This window comes from Anolis carolinensis, chromosome 5 (assembly GCF_035594765.1).
Source record: "Anolis carolinensis isolate JA03-04 chromosome 5, rAnoCar3.1.pri, whole genome shotgun sequence".
Taxonomy (NCBI): domain Eukaryota; kingdom Metazoa; phylum Chordata; class Lepidosauria; order Squamata; family Dactyloidae; genus Anolis; species Anolis carolinensis.
The window spans coordinates 162256846-162274232 of NC_085845.1; positions in this window are offsets into that span (position 1 = coordinate 162256846).

The following is a 17387-nucleotide window of genomic DNA, read 5'->3' on the forward strand; positions in this document are numbered from 1 at the left end:
TCAATGTTTCTGCATTTTTCAGATGGACAGCAGGGTCCTGTTCTCAGCCTTCAGTATTCATTCATCACTGCCCCGGCTCTGGATACAGGCGGGGGCAAATATGGCCTTCCATGTTAACAGTGCTGTTGCTGCTCTGCAATTTCTAGTGTTGCAGGGACGAAGATGTTAGAAATTGTTCACTCTTAGCAGTTTTGCATGTTTTACAATAATGTTTATGTTCCTGTTGATCAAGAATCTATGTTTATATGTGGATGTTTTTTAAAGCTGTTCAGAAATTTTAAATGATGCAGAACCGAGTGCATTAAATTAATGTTATATCTTCTTTATTGCAATTTACATGGTTGTATCAGAAAAATGAAGTAAATACTACAAATTCTCCACCTTTCGTAGCTTTTAAGGTTGAATGGGTGAATATATATTAAGAAAATAGTTTCTTAGAATATTCATTGAAGGCAACTCTACAGTATACATGTACCTTAGACTAATAATCACAAGCCTTTTATTTTGCTTATCCTATATTCCTTTAAGACATATAATATAGAGATTGAAAAACATTTTTGTAAACCTGCTTCTGAACACCTCAAATCACTTGCTCAAATCACACAAACATGAACATAATTTTACTGAACAGACTGTATAGTCAACTCAGAGTTGTTAACTCTTTGTTTCTATTTCCTGACTGCATGGAGGCATCCTATATTGAGGAGAGGCATTGTATTGTCTACTCTAATCAGCAACAACTTTTCAGGCATGCTATGTGCTTCACAAAACCAGCTTATTCCTTGGCCCAAAGGCTAGAGATACCAAATGTTGCTTTCTGAAATGTCACATGGTATCATCTTTTCAGAACTCTTCACTAGCAATTAAATGTGAATGGAAAGCTAGTATTGCAAACTCTTGTATGTTGAAAGAATCTATTAGCAAGACTGAGCCACCAGTGGTGCAGCGGATTAAACTACTGAGCTGCTGAACTTGCTGACTGAAAGGTCAGCAGCTTGAATCTGAGGAGCGGGGTGAGCTCCTGCTATTAGCCTTAGCTTCTGCCAACCTAGCAGTTCGAAAACATGCAAATGTGAGTAGACCAAGGTAACGGTGCTCCATGTATCCATTCCAGCCTCATGGCCTAGGAGGTGTCTATGAATAACGCAGGCTCTTTGGCTAAGAAATGGAGATGAGCACCAACCCCCAGAGTCAGACACAACAAGACTTAATGTCAGGGGAAAACCTTTAATACCTTATTAGCAAAAGGAATCTTAGGGACAAAGCAATGAAATGGTCTATGAGTGAAGCCAGAACCCAAAGCTAAGGTTTACTGGCAACAGATCCAATGGAAAAGCTATTAGAAGGAGGAATGGAAGGGAAAACGGAAAAAGGTTCATGTTACCTGTTGTTGTTGTTCTTTGTTTGTTGTATGCCTGATTCCTTCAAGTCATTTCTGATTTATGGCAACCCTAAGGCAAATTTAACACATTTTTTCTTCTGAGGGATTTGCCCAAGGTTACCCAGTGGATTGTCATCACCAAATGGGAAACTTTGAATCCTATTCTTCAGAATTGTAGTTCAGCACTCAAACCGCCATGCCACTAGCTGTTTGGAAAACAAAACAAAACAAAAAAACATGAAAAAGGAGTAGATACATTGGGAGAAAATTGGTCTCAAGACAAGAAAAAGTAAACATGAACTATACAACCTCTTGACATTGTTAAGAGTTAGCACTTGCAAAAAAACACTTACATTAAACAGACTTCAGCAGATGAGGATTGAGGCAGAAAATTCAACTGCCTCCTGGTTTATATTTCTTATCTTTTCATTAATTCAGAGCTCCAAGGATAAAAAGGTAGTATCCTTTGGTGACAGTACTCTTTAGAGGACTTTTGTCTATACACTAACACACTACACTAATTCCTACAGATCGCTTTGTGATAGCTTGAAAAATAGTCTCGGTTTTCTTTCATATTTCCAGAACACCATCTGTGAGCTAGCACAACAGAATGGAAATTGCTCATGCAAACTGAGCTGGGGGAGGTGGAATGGCAAAATTTCACAGTATGTAGCTTGCATCTTAGGGAAGCTGTTTGCCTGATTCCTGCAGTTTTCTGTAATAGTCTCAAAGAAAGGGAAAGGAAAATGAGACAAATTGGCATTTTAGGTCAAGCTATTTCCATTGGTGAGTCACGTAACATTCTAACCAAAAACAAGGCTCTGAATGATATTTATGTATGTGCCCACATTTGGCCAACCAGCCAGGAGCCATCTAAGAATGAAGCTTTGACAGTCCAAAGTCTAGGGAGAAATACATACAATATTGATATACCTAACATTTTTAACAGTGGTTATATGTTATTACTACTGTGTGCCTTCAGGTCATTTTTGACTTCTGCATATCAGAGGTTTTCTCAGCAGGATTTATTTAGAGTGTTTGTTATTCTCTTCCTTTTGGACTTTCCCAGGTTTCCATTGCTGACTGGGTATTTGAACCCTAAACTCCAAAATCTTCATCCAACGATCAAACCATTACACCATGTTGGCTCTCAGTGGTATACTAAAATGAAAATGAAGAATAATCATTTGCTCATTGATTAACAATCTTTGATTTTCTAGCCTTTTTCCCTTTTAAAAATATTGGTTTCATTATTCACAGTCAAAGAGTACATTTGTTTTTGCACATTGTCGCTTGTCCCACCACATCTATGACGCCTCTATCCATATTCTAGAGAGTTGGCCTACAGGTATCTAGGTCTGACCCTTAGCAGCTCATCTTGGAAGAATCTCACAGCTCATTGTAAATGTTCTTTAGCCTGCTGGGAAGGAAAGCATGAAAGCCCAATTATGAATAGCAACAGCCTGATTAATAATTCTGGAAAGAACAAGACGACCTGCCACTCTTAGTATTACAAGTCAGTGTTCATAGGTTTGTGAGGTCCTGAGGTGAAATATGCAGTGTTATCATGTTCTAGACAGAAAATGAAGGTTTCGTTTAAGTTTAGCAGTCTGCAGATCATCTTTGCAGTATCATCATCATCATCATTATCTATACCCCACCTTTCTCCCTGTGGAGACTCAAGGAGGCTAACAATCCCATACTTTAGTCAAGTTAAAAAAGTTAAAAAAACAAAAGTTAAAATTGTACAATGTGGTAAAACCAAATTATAATAAAATAAACATAATATAGTCTTTAAAACCTTCCCCTTCTCCCAGTCCCACCCACAACCTTTCCAAAACCTGCTCCTTATCCTTCCCCAAATGCCTGCTGGGAGCAGGCCAGCAGGGATGGGGCCATCCTGGTGTTCCACAGTCAGGGAGCAGTCACCAAAAAGGTCTTCTCCCGTGTTCTCCAAATGCCTTCAAAAATAACCTCAGCTAAGGATAGAATGTCTCCTCAGAATGAATGTCTGGAGGAGATATGGGCTGGATTAGGAAAAACAAATTGAAACTGAATCCAGAAAAAACAGAGGCGCTTGCCGTCAAGAGTCCTAATCTGGGGAAGGAGGTGTATCAACCAGTTCTGGATAGGGTTATGCTACCCCTGAAAGACTGTGTTTGCAGCTTGGGAGTCTCCAAATGTCAGCCCAGGCAGATGCAACGGTCAGGAGTGCACTGCTTACTATGAGCTTTGGCTGATACGCCAGCTGCACCCCTTCCTTGATTTTGAGGACCTAAAGATGGTAGTGCACATGCTGCTAACCTCAAAGTTGGACTTCTGCAATGTGCATTACATTGGGCTACCTTTGTACCAAGTTTGGAAAATCCATCTGGTTCAAAATACAGCAGCCAGATTCATTACAGAAATATCCAGGAGTAAGCATATTACACATATCCTAAAGTCGGGCGCCCGCCAGGAAGGCTGACAGTTAGTTTCCAGGCAAGGTGCAAGGTGTTGGTTTTGACCTTTAAAGCCTTATATGGTTTGGGTCCAAGTTACCTACAAGACTGTCTTCTCCTGTACCATCTGCCCTGCACACTTAGATCCTCTGAGGTGTGGCTACTCCAGAAAGACAGAACCTGATTGATGACCACCATCCTTTTCATTGGCTGCCCAAAGACTGTAGAATAACCTGCCGGAAGTGCTCCGACAACAGAATGAACTGTTAGAATTTAAAAACCATCTGAAGACCTACATTAGAGTCTCAGTTATCCGACCTCCGCTTATCCGACACTCCATATTATCCGACAGCCAGCACAGCAGGCCTCTCCATGTGCCGGGGCTGGCGCAGCAGGCCTGTCCACACGCCGGGTGCTCGTTGAGAAGGAAAAGTCTGTACTGGCCACGTCTTACCCTTCCTGGCGGGCGCCCGGCACTTTCTCCATGCATGTGCAGAGGCTCCTGCTGCACTGGGGATAAAATATGGAGAAATCTGGCTCCAAGGAAAGCAGAAGCATGTTTCCGGGCGCCACCTTGGGATGTAAGGGGGGAGCATGAGTGTGGGAGGGAGGCAGACAATCTTCCATCTCCTTCCCCTTCTCTTCCTCCTCCTCCTTCTCCTCCTCCTCTTCTCGCCTCATGGGTTGGATCTTCCCATGGCAAGACCTCCCCCTCGGCTTGTAAAGGCACCTGAGGATGTCCTCTGCCGCTAACGGAACCCTCAAGTCCCCTCCCTTTTTCTCTCCTCCTTCTGCTTTCATTGGAGCCAAGCTTCGCCATATTTTATCCCCAGCGCACGCAAAATAAACAACAGTGTCTCTTAGCATGGACAAAGTGCTTGGCTGTGGCGATCAGGAGTGCGTCTAAATTCCAGGATTAATGTGCTCTGGCCTCCACATCCATAGCCCAATATTCAGATCACTGTGGTGCATCTAGTATGCTGCGCTACCTAGAGAAACAGCTATTTAATAATCCCTCCTTATTATCCAACATTTTCACTTATCCAACATTCTGCTGGCCCGTTTATGTTGGATAAGCAAGACTCTACTTTATTTCTTCTGGCAGGCCTACCCAGTCAGTTTTAATCATGAATTTAAACTCATGACCTGTATTTTACTCTCCGTTCTGTGTATTTTAATATGTTTTTTATAGAAATATTTTTAATATATATATTTTATAGAAACACATTTAATATGTGTATTTACAGAACTGTAATAATGCTTATGTGTTTTAACTATGCTATAACCTGCCTTGAGCTATGAGGAGAGGAGGGTAAGAAACACAATTATTATTATTATTATTATTATTATTATTATTATTATTATTATTATTATCATCATCATTGTTATTGCAATTTCTAGAAAAAACATTATTTTATTTTGACAAATGTGAGAGATGGATACTATATTTAGCATGTAACCGAATATTATTTTCATGCTGCTTGCTCTTGAATCAGTATTGTCAAATAGAGTCCTTCAAAAGCTTCATAAAGGGATTGAATAATACAACAGATGAGAAAGTCTGATGGGAAATCTACAGATATTTTAATATTATGCCTTTTAATTAGAAACTCATTTTGCAGGCCTAATGGAAGGAGTAGGCTTTAATGTGTCTGGCATGCAGCTTCATAATAGGCTTCCATTTACACATACTTAAATAATTAATTATGACAAGACATTAATGGCAAGACTAAAACAACATCTTCTAAAGCTTACTTTATAAGGCAGTCAATTCATAATAAATGATTCCGATTCTTTTTGTATAGTTTTATATATTACTAGCTGTGCCCGGCCACACATTGCTGTGGCGTTGTCTGGTGGTGTTGGTGAGAAATTGTTGAGGTTGTGGTGGTATTGAATGTCTGTTGTATGGTTGTCTTTATGTTTAGTATGCATTTGGTTGTTTGTGTACTGTGAAAGTGGTGAGGATAGAGGACACTGTTTATGTTGGATTAGTGAGACTCTACTGTATATTTGTAATCTTATATTATCTGCCTGGAACTGCCCCTTCTACACAGCTGTATAAAATGCACACTGAAGTGGATTATCTGGCAGTGTGGAGTCAAGATAATCCAGTTCAAAGCAGATAATATAAGATTCTAAATGGGTAATATAGCCTTGAGTCTACACTGCCATATAATCCAGTTAAAATCAGATAATCTGTATCTTATAGGCAGTGTGGAAGAGGCCTGAGGCCTAACTGTGCCTGTCTCCTGGACTGAGTAGGTTGCTAGGAGACCAAGTGGGCGGAGCTTAGCCCTCTAAACTGGCAGCAATTGGATAAAAACAATTATTGCTCTCCCTCTAATTAGGACTTTATTTTTCTTTTCTTTTTGTTGTATCAACCTAGAGGCGTGGATGATGGGTTGTGTTGTCAAATTTTGAGGTTGGGAGGCCTGTAGTTTTGTTGTTTTGTGGGTCGCCGTGATGCCATCACTCTTTTATATATATAGATTTAAATACATAGTCTCCTCCCATAAATATTTTCATTGGTGAATTGCTTTTAATATCTTCATCTGAAATGTAGTGTTGGAGTATTTGAACTTAAAGATTCTGTGACTTCATTGCAGTTCAGCAAATGGTAGTGAATGGTGGATAGGGGAGCTAATTTCCATATATTGCCTTTTCTTACATCAGTGCTTAAACAATTAGAATGAATAATTTTCAAGTCCTAGGCAAGTGGCAATGATTTAGAAAAGCTAGCATGTGTATGTACATCAAACATGGAATTATAAGACATCACAACTTTCTACCTATGACCTAAAGTTTCTCTACCATGCTTCTCTGGAACTAGGGATTTTCAAGAGACTATGATTGTAAAAATGAACATTTGTGGGGAGCTAGAGATAGGATTTTTTACAGGGATTCCCTGAGACAAGAAAATAATTTCAAGAGTTTTACATGGGAAATGGGTTGGGAAAGGATGTCTTGAGCCAATAGTGTGGGAAAAGTACTTTACTTAGGCGATCCCTCGTCGTTCGAGGACGATAGTCTTCCAACCTTGGTATCTTGGGCGTGTGTTCTTAGGTGACTGAAGAGACCGATTCTTGACCCGCATGTTCTCCCACAGTGAGGACATCGGTTTCCAGGTGGAAGGCGGTCCCGGTCGGGGTTAGCTTGACGCTCCTTCCTCTTGGCACGTTTCTCCCTTAAGCCCTCCGTTCGTGCCTCTTCGAACTCCGCAGCACTGCTGGTCACAGCTGACCTCCAATTAGAGCGCTCAAGGGCCAGGGCTTCCCAGTTCTCAGTGTCTATGCCACAGTTTTTAAGGTTGGCTTTGAGCCCATCTTTAAATCTCTTTTCCTGCCCACCAACATTCCGTTTCCCATTCTTGAGTTCGGAGTAGAGGAGCTGCTTTGGGAGACGGTGATCGGGCATTCGGACAACGTGGCCAGTCCAGCGGAGTTGATGGCGTAGGAGCATCGCTTCAATGCTGGTGGTCTTTGCTTCCTCAAGCATGCTGACATTTGTCCGCCTGTCTTCCCAAGAGATTTGCAGGATTTTCCTGAGGCAACGCTGATGGAAACGCTCCAGGAGTTTGGTGTGACGTCTGTACACAGTCCACGTTTCGCAGGCGTAGAGCAGGGTTGGGAGGACAATGGCTTTATAAACAAGCACCTTGGTCTCTCTACGGATGTCCCGGTCATCAAACACTCTCTGCTTCATACGGAAAAATGCTGCACTCGCAGAGCTCAGGCGGTGTTGTATTTCAGTGTCGATGTTGACTTTTGTGGAGAGGTGGCTACCAAGGTAGCAGAAATGGTCAACGTTTTCTAATGTTACACCGTTAAGCTGTATTCCTGGCTTTGCAGAGGGATTAGCTGGTGCCTGTTGGAAGAGCACTTTGGTTTTCTCGATGTTCAGTGAGAGGCCGAGCTTCTCGTATGCTTCTGTGAAGGTGTTTAGAGTGGCTTGTAGGTCTTCTTCTGAATGTGCACAGACTACGTTGTCATCAGCATATTGGAGTTCTATAACAGATTTTGTGGTGACCTTGGTTTTGGCTCTCAGTCTGCTGAGGTTAAATAGCTTGCCATCTGTCCGATAGATGATTTCCACTCCGGTGGGAAGCTTCCCATCAACAAGGTGAAGTATCATAGCGATGAAGATGGAAAATAAGGTGGGGGCAATAACACATCCCTGCTTGACGCCTGATTCCACCTTAAATGGGTCACTTTGGGAGCCGTTGCTGTCCAAGACTGTTGCCATCATGTCATCATGGAGGAGCCGCAGGATGTTCACAAATTTTTCAGGGTACCCGATTTTTTGGAGGATGGTCCAGAGAGCGCTGTGATTCACTGTGTCGAATGCCTTTGCAAGGTCAATGAATGCCATGTACAGAGGTTGGTTTTGTTCCCTGCATTTTTCTTGGAGCTGTCGAGCAGTGAAGATCATGTCCACTGTTCCTCTGGAGGGACGGAAGCCATTCTGGGATTCTGGGAGGGTGTCTTCTGAGACAGTGAGAAGGCGGTTTGCAAGGATTCTTGCAAGGATTTTCCCGGCCGAGGTTAGAAGGGAGATACCACGATAGTTCCCGCAGTCTGTTCTGTCCCCTTTCTTGAAAAGGGTGATGATGGTGGCATCCTTGAAGTCAGCTGGGATTTTCTCGGTCATCCACACCTTTTTAATGAGCTGGTGGAGTTGTTGTATCAGCTCAGGTCCACCCTCTTTGAAGATTTCAGCAGGAATCCCATCAGGTCCGCTGGCTTTGTTGTTTTTTTGTTGGCTGATGGCATTGCTGACTTCTTCCAAACTAGGCCGTGCTGCAAGCTCATCCCTGGTTTGTTGTTGCGGGATTTGTGAGAGGGTCTCTTCGGCCACATTGGAGCTGCGATTCAGCAGGTTCTGGTAGTGCTCATTCCAACGTAGTGCAATTGATGTTTTGTCCTTCAGAATTTTGGTTCCATCTGATGAGCGTAGGGGCTGTATGCCATGGTTTCTTGGTCCGTAAATGATCTTTGTGGCTTTGAAAAATCCCTGAGCGTCATGGGTATCTGCAAGGTGTTGGATTTCTTCAGCCTTCTTTGTCCACCAGATGTTCTTGAGTTCTCTGGTCCTTCTTTGGACCTCAGCTTTTGCACTGGCATAGATCTTTTTCTTGGCAGCACAGTTGGTGTCTCTCTGTCATGTTTGGAAGGCTTTCCTTTTGTTATCAATCAGCTGTTGGATCTCTTTGTCGTTATCATCAAACCAGTCTTGATGTTTCTTAGTTAGGTATCCAATGCTTTCTTCGCAGGCTGTGATGATGGAGGTCTTCAGTTTGTTCCAATGTTCCTCAACATTTTCGGGGTGTTCTGTGGGTAGATGATCTTTGAGTGTTGTTTGGAGAAGGGCTCGTTTGGAGGGCTCCTGAAGGGCTTGGGTGTTCATTTTGCGCCTTGTTTTTCTTCCTTGGAGTCTGCGTTTGGGGACGATCTTGATAGCCATCGTGGATCGGATTAGCCTGTGGTCTGTCCAGCAGTCATCAGTACCTGTCATGGCTCTTGTGAGAAGCACATCGCGGGGGTCTCTGGCACGTGTGATAACATAGTCCAGGAGGTGCCAATGCTTTGACCGAGGGTGCTTCCATGATGTCTTGAGCTTGTTTTTCTGGCGGAAGAACGTATTGGTGATGACAAGGTTGTGCTCTCCGCATTTGGTGAGAAGCAAGATGCCATTCGAGTTACTGTTTCCGACCCCGTCTTTTCCTATGATCCCTGGCCACAGGTCAGAGTCCCTTCCGACTCTTACATTAAAGTCCCCCAGGAGGATGATTTTGTCCTCCTTAGGTATCTCCGATAGGATGGTATCCAGCTGACAGTAAAAATTTTCCTTGATGTCTTCGTCAGCATCTAGAGTTGGTGCATAGGCGCATATGATGGTTGCCTGTTGGTTTTTGGCAAGGTTAATTCGGAGGGTTGAAAGTCGTTCGTTGATGCCAGTGGGTGCTTCAGTCAGGTGCTTCACCAGGTCGTTTCTGATCGCAAAGCCAACTCCGTGTATTCTTCGCTCTTCTTCAGGCAGTCCCTTCCAGAAGAAGGTGTAGCCTCCCTTTTCTTCTTTCAGCTGTCCCTCTCCTGCTCTCCGGGTCTCCTGAAGGGCTGCTATGTCGATCTTAAAGCATCCCAGCTCCCTTGCAATAAGAGCAGTCCTGCGTTCGGGGCGTTCGCTGTCAGTGTTATCTAACAATGTCCGTACGTTCCATGTTCCAAAGTTCATTTTTCTTTTTTGGCCGCAGAGTGGTGACCCCTCTGGACGCGGCAGTCCAGTCAGGGTAGGAGAGGCAGACTATGTTTAGGGCACCTTTTCTAGCCCCTTCCCCGTGTGGGGTGAGCAGAGCGGATCCTAAAAAGGGCTGCTCAGTCATGGATACAGCTGCCGGACTACTCAACTGCCTCGGTCCTTGAGGTAGAACGACTGAGTCCATATCCACCGCCCATGTGCCAGTCTGTGACTAGGGGCTTCCAGATTTCACAGTCCTGCCCCCGTCGCCACTCGCTGATCGCCATGGGACTTTTGTAGGTTTGTTTTTATTTTTGTTGGAAGACGCCTGTGCGTGATTTTTTTTAATGTGTGGAGGTCGGTGCACAGCCAGTCAACACACAGTCTTCACAGAGTGAGGTTCCAGCAGTGGTGTGGTTAACACAATGACAGTGGCTTCTCAGTCTGTTGCAGCCTTCTTCCGCCTTCACAGCCGTTGAAACATGTACCATGTTATCCTCTGCCTGCTCCGCCGTTGAGGTCTTTGGGTCTTCGGATTGTGCTTGGTCTGGAACCTCCCCTGCGGCCACTCCTGGGAGTGCATCACTCCAGTGGTTGTGCCCACAGGTTCATCAGAACACGCAAGCCCCCTCACCACGGCAAGGTGACAATCCATCGAGGGGCAAGCTGCTTGGGGACAGAAGGCTGACAGACCCTGTAAAACTACAACTCCCATGATTCCATAGCATTGAGGCATGACAGTTCAGGTGCTGTCAAATTGCATTAATTCTACAGCGGAGGTGTACCCTTAAGCCAGTGTGGGAAAAGTGCTATGATAGGAAACATCAGCGGTTGCAAGGGGAAAACTCCCATCAGCTACCCTACTTTGACAGTACTGACAATAGCCTCAAGATATCTGAAAGGCTTTTCCTTTCCTATCACATCTCTAGGTGCAACCATGTCAGGAAATGATGCTTGAGGAATCTGAATATGCTGAGCTAACAGGTAGGAAATCAGACCAGAGATTATTGAAAATTATGTGTTTTCAACATGCCAGAGCTGAAGTATATTCGTGATTTGGATTATTCCTCCTTTCCCCCTCCCCTCTACCACATTACTTTGGTCAGTTCCATTATATGTGCTGAATGATAGCCACCAGTAATTTCACATTAATTGTAAGGGTGGCCTTTGAATACTATCAAACCTGGTTGGAGTGATGCGGAGTTCGAAGAGGCACGAATGGAGGGCTTAAGGAAGAAAAGTGCCAAGAGGAAGGAGCGTCAAGTCAACCCTGACCGGGACTGCCTTACACCTGGAAACCGATGTCCTCATTGTGGGAAAACATGCGGATCAAGAATAGGTCTCTTCAGCCATCTACGAACCCACTCCCAAGACACCAGAAACGGAGGACCATCATCCTCATCCTACGAGGGATCACCTAAATGGATAAAAAAAATGGTTGGTGCCACTGGGCAGTGCAGACTCCTTCCCACCCCCAGGATGGTATGATGCACACACCCACCAAGCTAGCTGATCAGACCCCCCCCCCAGCACTGATCCACAGTACCCCACTCTGAATCAACTCTGCCATGTGTGACCCATGTAGATCGGTTCTAGAGAAGAATCCAATTTTTCCCAGATCAAGTTTTATCGCAGACACATTGAAATTGGTCTTTCTCTAAACTTCCATCCTTCCAATGCCAGTGTTGGGGTTGGGGTGTCATTCCATCTAGGCAGAAGACAAGAAAGGGGATTGGGCAGGTGATCATTAAAAAAACTTTGTAAAAAAGGAGCTTCATTTGGTGCAGTACACTATAGAATTAATGCAGTTTGACAACATTTTAACTACCATGGCTCAATGCTATGGAATCTTGGGAGTTGTAGTTTGGTGAGGCAGCAAGCTGCTTGGGGACAGAAGGCTGACAGACCCTGTAAAACTACAACTCCCATGATTCCATAGCATTGAGGCATGACAGTTCAGGTGCTGTCAAATTGCATTAATTCTACAGCGTAGGTGTACCCTTAAGCCAGTGGTTTTCAACCTGTGAGTCCCCAGGAGTTTTGGCCTACGACTCCCAGAAATCCCAGCCAGTTTACCAGCTGTTAGGATTTCTGGGAGTTGAAGGCCAAAACATCTGGGGACCCACAGGTTGAGAACCACTGCCTTAGACAGAGGCTTTCTTAACTGAGGTATGCCTGTACTAGGATTCTGATACATATTCATAAATTAATACTATGCTTGAGGAGTTTATCTCTGACTATATTTTAAAGGTTATCCAGCTGATGGCACGACAGAAGGAGAATGGTTGTGTGGGAAAGAATGGAGTCATCTTGGTTTCTTAGAGACTCCAGCCCCCCTACATCCTTTTCTGCACATGCTGTACAGCTAAAGATGCCGCAGTAACCAGAGCTTAATGCTCTCATACAGTCTGTTACTAGTAACAGATGACTCACTCTTATTACCTCTTTCGTGGCAAGCAGAACAGTACTAAAATGAGAGAAAATGTCCTTGTTTGAGAAAGAATTGCTGTATAATACTAATATAAGCAGCTATCTCCTTTCAACACTTTTTGGCCACTGCCTAAAGTGGGAAACAGGAGGCCATGTACAAAAGCAAAAATTCCTGCTTGACTCTGAGTTACTGCAACTGGTTGAAAAGATTATAACCAATTGAATGCAGTAGATTGTTTAGATAACTGAAGGTTGTACACACGTGGAATTCTCTCACCTTAAAGACTTGAACATTCTTTGGAAGATCTGGAAAACCATACTGATCAGAACAGATGGACGTTCACCAGAACAAGACAAACTGTATGCTATTTCATGGTAGCCAGACAACCTTTCTTCATTATTCTACTCTTTCTCTAGTCCCATCTAAACTGCCATATAATGCAGTTTCAGAATGAAGTTTAACTGCATTGAACTGGATTATATGAATCTACACTGCCACATAAGGCATTTCAATGCAGTTGAATTACATTCTCAAACTGCATTATATGGCAGTGTAGATGGGGCCTCAGACATGACACACCTCTCTAGTCTTTTTTTCTGTTAAAGAGGTAGAAGAGGTCTTTGAGCTCTTCTAGATTAACTATCAGTATAGACCTCTTTCTGCTGTAAAGCCGTCCATATTCCTAAAGTATACTATGGAGTATGGATTGCATCCGGAAGTCTGTGCAATACTTGTACAACACTTCTCTTCTTCTTGAAGACTGTTGTTATATTAGTTATATTTGTTAGGATTAACCTGGCCACTGGTTCAGATTTGACCTGGACCAATTTACGCTGTCGATAATGCAGAACATCAAGTTGTTTTGTGGGAATGATGATGATACATAGAGATCACACAGCTCTGAGACTCCCACAGCCGAGCTGTGAATTCTGTTTTACTACACGATAACCCTTTTGTCTAGAGCTTTTCATTCAGAAGCACAAATAATTGAAGTAGCCATTAATTCCCATTTGTATCTCTTTAGCATGACAATATAACACTATAACCTACTCCTACTGATTCTCATTTATGTGACTAATATAGAACAATAGAGTGTTTGTCATTTACTGCAGATATATGAGAATTTAAGAAACAGTAGAGCTGTTATCTAAAGCTTCAGTCTTTAGAGATTTAACTCAGTGGGCCACTACCAAGCCTCCGGTGACACAGTGGATTAAAGCCTTATGACTTTAAGGTTGGGTTGCTGACCTGAAGGCTGCCAGGTTCGAATCCAACCCGGGAGAGCGTTGATGAGCTCCCTCTATCAGCTCCAGCTCCATGTGGGGACATGAGAGAAGCCTCCCACAAGGATGGTAAAAACATCCAGGCATCTCCTGGGCAACGTCCTTGCAGACGAGCAATTCTCTCACAGGTACAAGTCGCTCCTTACATGAAAAAAAAAAAAAACAAAAAAACTACCAAGCAAGCAGGTTTAGAGACAAGCAAGGAACCTACCAATATCTATTAAATGTAAAGAAGCCCACTTACATAACATTACAATATATTATATAATAAAGTAACAACCAGGATTATGCTAAAGCAGGAAGAAATACATGTTGAAATAACATTGGGCTGCATTAGAGAAGGCCAATATTTGTGGTCTCAAGGACAACATATCACATTAGATCTGAGATTAAGGGCAGCAACAAACACAAGCACACTGACACACACACACACACATCTTGTTTCTGAGAGGGAGGAGCTCTTTCTTCACGTCTCTTCCACCAAAGAAAATGAAATCTGTACAAAATAGGGAATATGTGATGTTAGTGGGGACATGAGAGTTAGTGCAATGTAGTGGTTTGAGGGTTAGAGTAATGACCTCATCACAAAGGCCAGGCAAAGTATTCTGGTTCATCTGGCTTTGCTGCTGGACAGAGGGGGCAGCTGGGCAAATCTGTCACCCTGTGCACCACTCCCTTGTGGCACCACTTTCCCCATCACACGTGGGAAGCATCACCCTCCCAGCGAGTACCCATCCTGGGCAGGCTCCCATGTTGAGACAGAAGCATCCAAGATGCTAAAATTTCCCCATCTGATGAGGCCTTAACTCTGGGAAACCTGAGCTCAAATCCCTACTTGACCAAGGAAACCTGCTATGCAACTTTGGGCAAATCCTACTAACTCATCCTCAGATGAAGACAAAGGCAAAACCTGTTGTGGCTCAGCCATCATGGCCCAGGTTACATCGGGAGTTGGAGTCAGAAACAGATGAGGCGGCGGAATTCAAAGACATTCCTACTCAGAACTCAGGCCCTATGGCCTTGTAGGTGCCGGATATCATAGATCCGCTGATTGGCAAACATTCCGAATTCTCTCCAGCGTTAACCACACCAGATGGTACAGACTTGGGGGAGAATGGAAGTTTTAATCGGAGAAATTTTGTTATCAAAGATAGAAATAGAAAACAAGAACTGAGAAGAAGTCAAAGGCTTGCTCTCAAACTAGATAATGATTAGTTTTCCCATGAGAACTTTCGGGGGCCCTATACTCCTAATTCTTACAGACTTGGGATTCTGTTAAAAGTACTCTGCACTGTATTTTCATTGCGGTGTCAACTTTGCCTTTCCTCGGAAGAGGTTCCAGTTTCCAACTCCTTGCCTTGTCTTCTGAATCCATGCTGAGTTTGCAGTTTCAGGAGAGCCGTGCCGAGCCGCTACTCCCGAGTAGACCTTACCTTGTTACCGCGACTTCCTTGTTCCTGGATAGAGATTGATTCTGCTTTGTTTACCTTGCTTCTTTGACTTTGCTACGGGACTTTTCAAGCGTATTTGCAGTGCTTTGTTTTCCGCTGTTGTTTCATGGACAAACTTTGATATCTGTGATGACTCATGGGCCATGTAGTCCCGTTCCTAGTACTATTGTGGCAGATGAAGAGGAAAACTTGGGTTTCCCACCGTTTCAGCCAGAATTGGAGCCCTTGCACCTGCAAGATGTTTGCCCACAAGAAGTCAGCCAAACAAGCCTTGAGCAGAAATCTCCCCCATTTTCTCACCAGGATAATTATAATCGAGATAGAGGCGCTAGGGAGGCGAATCGCAGAAGCGTCAGGATTGCTGCCAGACAATTAGCTGATTAAGCCTGTTTCCCTTGGGAAATCTTAAGGAGTCATGCATCTGGACACAGTATGGGTTTCGTTTCTTGTTCCCCAGGGAAAGTGTTCCTTGGCGGGAAAACAAGATCCTATATAGGTGTTTACCCGCAAGGAAATCCTTGCGGAGTCAATTCGTCAGCTTCGGGAGTGAGATCGTGTGTGGACTACGCTACTCCAGTTCCCTGTTTCCCAGACCTTGCCACGGACCTTGTTCTAGTTCCAAGCCTGCCTTGTCCCCGGATCTTGCCACGGACCTCGTTCTTGCTTCTTGCCTCTTGTTGCCACGTATGAAGCCTTGTTTGCCAAGAATCTAGTTTGCTTCCAGCCTTGTTGTCAAGCTCCATTGGACTAAAGGACCCTGTCATTTCCCCACACTTTGCTTGGCAAAGTGTGTGTTTCGGTTATTGGATTATAACTTTGGACTCTAATATCACATATTGGACATTGTTTTCCTGGACTATATTTGACCTTTCCCGAAAGGTCTACTTCTGAACTATATTCTTCACTTGTTTTTATTGACTTTATATATTCCTTTAATAAAGATATTAGATAGATTCTGGCCTCTGCGCATGGTTATTGGTGCTCTGCAGCCTGGGTCTTGACAATATCTAAGGGAAGCTATCGAGCTTCACTTGTGGATTACAAATTGGACATTGATAAACTCTTTCTGAATTGCAATAGACTATATACAATGGACTATTTCTTAATTTGACTTTCCACCTTAAATGCGCATAGACCTATATATTTACTCTGCTTCAATAAACAGCTTGTGTGTTATATTGGTTCCTGCCTGGTTTTTGAGTGCTTGTGCTGCCTTGGGGTGCAACAAAACCCTTCTAAACAAATCTTGCCAAGAAAACCCTGTGATAAATTATTCTTTAGGTCCCGAGTTGTGAAATGCATTGAAGGCACAACAAAGCAACCCCAGTAGGGACATAAGGATGTAATTCTTTGCTAATTTCAGTTAAACCAATGAACAAGTTTAGCACATTTCTTCCTGCTATGATATAGTTTTGAAGATGATTGACAGTTTAGGATTTATTCTGTGCAGATTTCAAATTAGGGCTTCTTTTGGAACTATAAAAAAGAAACATTTTATAGACAGAAAATAAATTTTCTGTGCAGTATTTTCTGGGACCTGAGCAGTGACTAGAAAAGCCCTGTTCCACCAGTCTATCAACCTGTGTCCAAATCTTATCATTGTAAAAGCTTGTTAAAGTTGTGACATCTGAAATGAAAACTAGCGGGCTGGTATTACAGAGGGGAAATTAATATCTCTAGAGAATAGATGTTATTATTAATTTGGACTCCAACAGCAATTCTGCAAAAGGTTTCTGCAGCCCAACTCAACAGGAACTTTGCAAGAAAACAGTAATGTGCTTAGAACTGTAAAATGAAACCTGTGCAAGAGAACCCCGGTGGATTGTGGCCAGTGGAAGAAAAAATGTATTTAATAAGAAAAAAATACTTGGAAGAATTTGTGTATTTATAATTTCTATCTATCTCCTAATTTGAGTGCATGGTTTCTGCCCTAGTAGTATTATTTAAAATTAACACCTCAATATTTCATAAATGTTGTGTAGATAGGTCTTCAAGTTGTCTGTCAATGTATGTCTTCCAATGAGTTTCATAGCAATGAGTATTCAGAGGAGGCTTGCCACTGGCGTCTTGTGAAATCTACCTAAAGCACCTGGTGTTCCTTGAAAGTCTCCCTTCCAAGTACTAAACAAGCCTGATCTTGATTAACTGTTAAGATCCGATGGG